The sequence below is a fragment of the Eschscholzia californica genome, unplaced genomic scaffold (genome assembly GCF_041429995.1).
Source record: "Eschscholzia californica isolate CP2 unplaced genomic scaffold, dmEscCali1.0.p SCAF_4, whole genome shotgun sequence".
Taxonomy (NCBI): Eukaryota; Viridiplantae; Streptophyta; class Magnoliopsida; order Ranunculales; family Papaveraceae; genus Eschscholzia; species Eschscholzia californica.
Window position 1 is genome coordinate 27,905,073 of NW_028238461.1, and position 8,228 is coordinate 27,913,300.

An 8,228-nucleotide genomic window follows, 5' to 3' on the forward strand; every position below is an offset into this window, starting at 1 on the left:
GAACTGAGTTACAGACGTCTTTGTCTGGTCATTCCCAAGTCCCCGACAATTCCATGCAAAACAATTCATTTTTCCAGCAGCATTTAGGTTGCCATAACCTGTTCTGTGTAGAGTTCACCAGAAATTTGACGAGCAGTCCGCTTGCAATGCTTTTTTGGTTTTTTCTACCAATGGGCCAGTCAGGCAGTCATTATAGAAGCCTCCTCGTCTTGGACGATGTCGGAGGAATTAGATCTGCTCCCTTGTTGTAGTCCAATATGTTCAGTGTTAAAGACAGAATTGATCCTGATCGAGTTACCTGGGTCACTAGAGATCTTGGTGCCGTAAATGAAGTAAACCACCAAAAATATTAGAAATAGAAGCATTAATGGGGTTTGTTCCTAGTATGTTGGTTTTGGTGGAGAGGACCCAAACCAGGTGTCAAAATTAAGGGTTGAACGGACCCAGGAGTCCATCTCTTTACCCTGCCCTCTTACATTCAAATGTACCTTAAGTGGTTCATTTTGGTTTCATTGCCTGTAGAACTAAACGGCCTTGTTCATCAGCGATATTTTGTTTTTTCAATTCGGATTTCGACTAGCACCATCCAAGTGTTGGATAATTTCAATAGACTCGTTGCGGTAAACGTTTGTTAATGTTGTATTCAATTCTAACCCGCCCAAAAATGCTCCACTTCGTTGCATCCTCAGAGTCGCGGGAATGAAATGGCCTAACGATCTAGCCAATCGATTCACGGTTGTGCTTTTAAGATGACCCAACGGTATTAGGTCCAGAACCATGACAACCTAAAATCATGATGACCCAGTGCCACAGACTTTTCTGGATTAGGATGAGTTCCTCTTGAATAATCCAGGGAGAGCTTTCAATTGCCAGATCAAGTTCCCGTGTGGCTGAAATCTTATTATAAACACATTATGGGTGCTTCTAAAGGCACCTGGCCAAACAGCTGTTAGCATCCATTTCTGTTAGCACCAGACCCAACCGCTCTATTCTCTGTTAGCACCAATCAACTATGTAGGCACCGGTCCTTTATCTGTTGACCCTAACCCCTCCATCTATCTATCACAAAATCCATCCAAATTTGGGAATTTGAAACTCTCTCTCTAAGCTCTTAACAAATCGAATTCTACCCTCACCAAATCGCTCATAATCTCACGAATCACCCTGAAATTTTGCTGAGAATAAGTCATTCGACTCTCTAATTCTTAGAATCAAGCATCATTTGGTGGAGACGAAGTTGAAATCAAGCTACAATTGCTCCTTCAAAGTTGGTTCAAAAATCCTAATTTTTTTAATTTTTTTGAATAAATTTGTTGTTTGATTGATTGGGGATGTTAATAGTGTGTTGTAACATGTTTAGATTGTTGTATTATACCATTTGTATGATTGTTTGATGCCCAAAGAAACAGGCCTAGATTTATACCTAAGCTGCTGGAACGACTCGGACGGACTGGTCCAGTCCGTCCGTGTCTTCCTAGTCACGGATCAGCTAATCCGTGAGTTAGTACAAAGAAACGGATTACCTGATCCGGGACCTGGGGTTATTTTTTTAAAAACCCAAATTCTTGGTGAAATCAAGTTGCAGAAAGTTTTAAAAACCCTAGAATTAAATTGATTTCTTCCCCTCCTCTGTGTAATATCTACAATGTCTACCCTAGAAATTGAGGCGCGAGAGTAAGTTTCTTACTCTATTTACATGTTTCTGTGACTTGGTTTTAGGGTTATGATAGCTTTAGTTTGTATTTCGAGCTTCCATGGAAGAAGGTATAAGAGATGGCACAAGTTGCATATCCCACTCTCTCTCTCTCTCTCTCTACAAAAGGAAATCTCCTTATGAACTTCAAACACAATTCATAAGTTGGAGCTGTACCAATTAACGAGGGTATCTTATGATGAAGCAATTTCTTTAATTTGGGTAACCATAAAATTCCGATTATCAACCGAGTTGTGATCAATGAAACACCCTTCAAAACTCCATATTTAACCACAATTTCAGGACCTGAAGAAGTCTGTATCAACTTAATCTGATCACTCCGCAGACTATAACCTTTCAATAAACTTTCAATTTCCATTAATGAACTCCCTCATCTCACTTTCAATGGAAGTAAAATCAATCTAGAGATCTCATGAGGTCGTGGGATCAAGTCGCGGTGAAACTGTCAAGATTTATCATAAGTAATTTATACTCTAGCCTCCCTTAATGGAGCTATTTTGGCCGAATTGTGGCACGAGATGGAATATTTTTCTGTTACTTTCTCTTGGTTGTTTAATCTTTCTAGGTTTTGTTTTGGAAGAAAGTTGATTAGGATTCATTTTTTGTTGGAAGAAGAAGATGGAAGAAGCAAACGGAGGTGAACGTCACCCGCATTAAAACCTAGTGCTTATAGAGACCTCGGGTCAAAAACCATTGACCCGAGTCAACAAGATTTCTGGATGCTAACAGCTGTTTGGCCAGGTGCCTTTAGAAGCACCCACACATTATTCTTATCCCTGTAAGCATGAATTTGTTTGGACCGTGAACTTACTCAGGACAGTAGAAACATAGCCAATCCTATGTTAATGAATTTTGTGCTCTATAAAATGTATGTTCTTTCTCTTCATCTCAATATCGTTATTTGGTGTAAGTTGTAGTTGATGATGTTGATATTTTTATAGTTGATGATGATGAAAGTTGTAGTTGAAATGTGTTAGAAATCAGTTTGACCTTCAGTGTAAACTTCAAAAACTAGGGTTTTTTTATTTTCTTTGTTGAAAGGGATTTTTTTACTTGAAAATGAACTTTGAATTTAGAGTTTTTTTAAAAACTTTTTTTTAATAAAATTACCCGAGCCCATCCAGGCCGAATCCAATGAGCCCACTGAGGCAGGCGGGCACGGACGGGCTACGGGCCCTGAATTTGTTACTTCTGTCAGGCCCGATTTGCCCGACAACTAGTTGCGGGCTAGGCAATGTAGTGCCCGAGTCTACCCAAGTTCGACTATATTGTGCCCGAGCCCGTCCGATTCCCACCCCTAATATCCATTGTAGGAACATCGTCAGTTGTCAAGGCTGCAACTGTTATCGAAGGAACATCATCAGTTGTCAAGGCTGGAAACTGTTGAAGGTGTTTATATTACCATTTTAACGTAAGACTTCTGATTAATAGAAGAAAATTGAATGAAAGTGGACCAAGAAGAGATTGGATCTCATGAGTTAACCTCCCAAAGAGGATAATTAAAGAAAAAAATTTGAAAAGAGATGCCTATTGGAGATAACCAAGGAAAAAACCATCAGTCGCCTACTAAATTCTTGCTCCGTCTCTTCAACAAAAAAAAAAAAAAATTTCTTGCTCCGTTCCAGATGTCATTTCTCATGTAACTGCCCACTAACTCCGCCCTCGAAACTAATTCTTGTGCCGACACAAGTCAGGTGACACAACAGGAGCTCGACTGTGGGCGGGAGCACAAGTAGACCTTTCACTTTCACCCGAAGACATCCACTATATTCATTCGGGTCAAGCGAGATATGCCTGTCCAAACAATGGACGCTGATGGACCATTACAGGATCCAATCTGCCCATCCACTATATTCATTCGGGTCAAGCGGGATATGCCTGTCCAAGAAATGGACGCTGATGGCCCATTACAGGATCCAATCTGCCCATTCAACCTCTACTCCACATCAATGTGAAGATAAAGCTTTCCTCTAAACGCAAAGCAAAGGACACTATTATTACAGCAAGATAGATAGCTTATAATTGGAATGTGAATCTCATTTACACGGCTTATAATGGGGCTTAAGAGCTGGTTATAATTGTGTTCTTAAATATCAATAAGAAAATTTATGCTTTGGGTTCCAAACTAGTAACTTGAATTCAGGCACTCAAAGATGAAGGTGTTAAGAACTCAATTTGAAGATTGTACTTCGAATTAAGTGTATAAAGAACTCAATCAGGTTCTTGTTCCCTTAGTTAGAGATAGATCCTCAATTGGTGAAGCGGAGGTATGCTCAACTGACTTTTATAATATGACTAAACAGCTCATCCAACATCACAAGGTGAGCACTATCACACTGAGAACTTGTAAATGATAGACAAATTGGAGACGTTCTGTCCTGCCTTAAGTGGATTAGAATTTTTAGTTTCTTATTTTGTGAATTTTTTGTTTGTATAAATAGGCAGAGTTATCTTGTCTAATGTCTAGATTATTCTAATGGGGTCAAGACCCCGTTAGCTTGCTGATCTATACAAAAAAAAAAATATATCCATCAAGTACTAGTGGTGTGTATATCAAAACTACCATTGAATATTGGGGTTTTATTTGGAAACGGAACCCTTGGTATTAAACTAAGGAACAGACACTTTTTTTTTTTTTTTTTGATGAAGGTGGAACAGACACTTATAAAGTTCAATTTCCGTTTCCATATACAGGGATTTGGTCATATAAAATACTTTGAATTGACCAAAGAGGAGGAGAGTGAAGAACCATCAGAGACCAATTTTTATCCCCAGCAGTAATACTGTACGGTCCGCATCATGGTTGAGACCACTTCTTTCAAAGGGTACTCCATCATTTGGTTACTTCTCTTCCCTCTCACTCTCTCTCTCTCTCTCTATATATATATATGAATGCATAAAAAAACACCCAAACTCAAATACTTAAGAACCCTAGATGGCTAGATTTCAATTTCAAAACTTGAAAACATAAGGATTAATAGAAAGATCTCAGATAAGATTGGTGAGTCGATTTTTCAGCACTGATTAGATCACTTAGAGTGGTGCATGACTTTCTTATCATCATAGATTACTTTCTCCCCATTCATTTGTTTAATTGAAGGAACAAGAAACATATAAAGACGATTAAATCAAAAGAGATTGCTAAAATAGAGAACCCTTTGAAGTTTGAACAGTGAATGAAAAGAGAGGAGAAAATGTAAGATGAGAAGCAATTGAGTTTGAAGGGTATTTGTAAGTGTGTACTTATAGAGTGCTGAAGGATATGTGTATTGAAACCCTAATTTGTTTTTTAATAGACGTTCTGACGTTCATAACCCTCCGTTTTGCTCTCTATTATGAAAGCATGGGCAGCCGTTGGATCTTGAGTACTTCCCTTTCGTATTTTGGATGGTGTTTGCTTTTCACCCTTGTTGGGGTCTGTAACTTCAGGAAACCGGATGGGAAAATCTTTTTTCACGGATAAATCGTTTTTCCTCTGTTTAGTTTGACTAGCGAAGTGTTGAAATCAATTTCTAATAACAAAAACGGGTGAAAAAAAAAAAAACTAAATAATTTTTCCATCATCCACAAACCTAAATAATTTGGCCGTTATCAACTAAATTCTTTCAGTGGTAAAAACTAACACCAATTTCTCGCTCTCCCTAAACTAGGATGTAAAGTGGTCTGGGTACGATTTTTTTAGCGCCATCCACAAACCCGTCTAAAAGGTTTGGTTGTTGGATAATATAATCCAAATCAATACACTCGTCGTAACCGAACCAAAACTATACCTCAACGGCTTGGTTGTTGGATAACCGAACACAAAGTTACAATCAAACGAAAATTTTAACTTTAAGAGTTAGGATTTTTTCATGAATTTTTTTTTTGTATGATATAACTTTCTAATGTTTGATTTGTTTTTATGTATGAACCAAAACATTGAGTTTCCACCCTCCATGATGACCATTGTAGATCTTTTATATTACATAAATACATCAAAACAATGATACAGTTTGGTTTTGTGCGGTCATTCAATCACACTGATCCAAACACCGAACCAAACCTTTCGATTATGGCCTTTTGAAGAAGAGAAAAAGTAAGAAACTACGAAAATAAAAGGAAAACAAAAAGCGTTTAAGCAAGTAAATAATATTAAATGAGGGAAATTGACAAACTAAACCTACATTACACGTACCTATCACGACAGCAACGTCAAAAACTTAACGTGCCCGAAAAGATTACACTGCAAGTGCACATGCGTAAAGCAATACAACTCGGGAAGACCAAGGTTAATCGACAGGGATAGGACGATAATTTGGGTATGGAATCGCCTGTATTGCCTAAAAGCCTAGACATTAAGAACACACCTCGACTAAGCCATAGCAAAATAAAAAGGATACACATGGGATTTATGGATTGATTCAAAAGAAATAAAGAAACAAAGAATTAAAGTAAACTAACCAAACTAATTGCGAGAGACTGAGTCGAGAGTATGGTCCAATGAAAGACTTGGGTCATAGAGGTGTCGAAGGTCTAGGAATTCGTAAGGACAATCATACGACTACGTATGGTCTGATCGAATGAATTGATAATGTCCAAGCTCGGCCCCTAATGACCAAGATTGAATCAATCAAATTAAGATCTACATGATGTTCAAGAATCTGGAACATCCTTGTGCCCGTTCTTGTACCCGTTTAGGTTAGCACAAATCTCGTAATTATTCCTAAATGTTTAAGATTCTTCTTTATTTACTAAATATTTGGAGATTAAGATAGTTCCACTTCCTACATTAGATATAAGTCTAAGAAAATCAAGACACCTGCATGGCTCCATAAAATGTAAAGTTATATATAATTAATTGACCGGTACAAAAGCAACCTGTAGCATGTCTATCTTTTTTTGAAGCGGTACACTTTGAGAGGGACCCAGACCCTAAATATAAATCATTAATTAACATTGGGTGGCTCTAACGGCACCGGGCCAAAAGCCTTTAGCATCCATCTATGTTAGCACCAAGCCCAACCGCTCCTTTCTCTATTAGCACCAACCAACTATGTAGGCACCGGTCCCTTCTCAGTTAATCCTAACCCTTCCATCCATCTCTCACAAAATCCAAACCAAACTGGGAATTCCAAACTTTCTCTCTCTAAGCTTTCAAACCCGAACTTTTACTTCATGAAATCGCTCATAATCTCACGAATCTCTCTCAAATTTTTCTTTCAGTCAGTCTTTTCACTCTGTAAGTGTTAGAATCATCCATCATTTGGTGCAGACGAAGTAAAAATCAACCCACATTTGCTCCATCAAGGTTGGTTCAAAAACCCTAACTTTTATGATTTTTTTGGATTAATTTGTTATTTGATTGATTGGTGATGTTAATAATATCTTGTAACTGAAGGATATGATGCCTAAAGTCTGAAGGAATGGAATCCTTCCGAAGGAGTGTCCTTCGACCAAGGATGCAATGCGTGCAGTTTGGCTATTAGGATCTTAATGAGCTTATTCGGAAGATCATTAGTCCGGTCCAATTAGGGGTCGTAATGCTTAGCTAGAAGCCAACTACGATCGTCGAATCAAGAGTTGATTCGCGGCTAACATAGACCGGATCCTACAAGGGTTACACAACAGAGTAATGATTTGAACGGAGAGAATTGACTAGATGGGTAATGGCAAATAAGTGGATTGGATCCGTTATTGGTAAGTCTTGAAAGATTCGGAGAAGTCCGAAGAAATAAACATGTCCGGGCCCAAAAGGGAGGCCCGGAATGGCTTTAGGAAGGCCGGCCATGTGATGGCTGGCCCAGGCAATAGGGCCGGCCATGTGATGGCCGGCTAGGCCCTAAGTGGGCCGGCCAAGGAAGCCCATAAAGGGATTGAGTTGGCCGGCCACTTAAAGAGACCCAATGAAGGGTAGTTTGGGTATTGCCTAATAATTAGGTTTATGGAATCCTAGTTTGAGTCTAAAACCTCTTCTAGGGATTTCTATATATACCTAATTATACAACCTAAAGAGAGAGATGGAATTCTCAAGGGTCTGAGGGTTAACTGAAAGAGTTTCAGAATATACATCTCAGAGAGAGAGAGAGAGAAAAGGAGTTTTCTCAAGAATCTAGTCAAGAAGAAGGAGTTCTTCATCTCAACCTTCAAGAAGGTCCTAGCTGACTGAAAGGAGGGAGTTCAAGTCATTATTCGGTGTCTCAAGTAGAGGAGCTACACTTGGAGCTCTTATCTTCCGAATACTGATCGGAATTTAGTTCGTGGGAAAGCGATTAAGAGGTAATCATCTTTCCAATCTAGTTCATTGGTATGTTCATGTATAGATCCTGGAAATAGTGTTAAACATATGATGTTTGAGATTCCGCTACCAACACTAGACAATTAGGTGTATGAGATACACTAGGTTATTCCCCAACAGTGGCATCACGAGCCGTTTGCATGAACTATCTTTGACTAGACGAATTAGATTCATACTTGAACAACTAGATATTAGTGTTTTAATGTTTGAATAGAGATTTAAACATAAGTTTGATGAGAT

General features: G+C 38.6%; 1 long non-coding RNA gene and 1 other non-coding gene across 2 annotated transcripts; one reads left to right on the top strand and one right to left on the bottom strand.

Moving 5' to 3' along the window:
- The first annotated feature begins 3,743 nt into the window (after nucleotides 1-3,743).
- Nucleotides 3,744-5,028, top strand: LOC147543982 (uncharacterized). Its single transcript, XR_015239822.1, has 2 exons — nucleotides 3,744-4,035; nucleotides 4,409-5,028. It is a non-coding gene; the product is annotated as an uncharacterized LOC147543982 (long non-coding RNA).
- LOC147543983 (small nucleolar RNA Z221/R21b) lies at nucleotides 4,699-4,783 on the bottom strand. The gene has a single exon (XR_015224423.1). It is a non-coding gene; the product is annotated as a small nucleolar RNA Z221/R21b (small nucleolar RNA).
- Nucleotides 5,029-8,228: the final 3,200 nt, after the last annotated feature.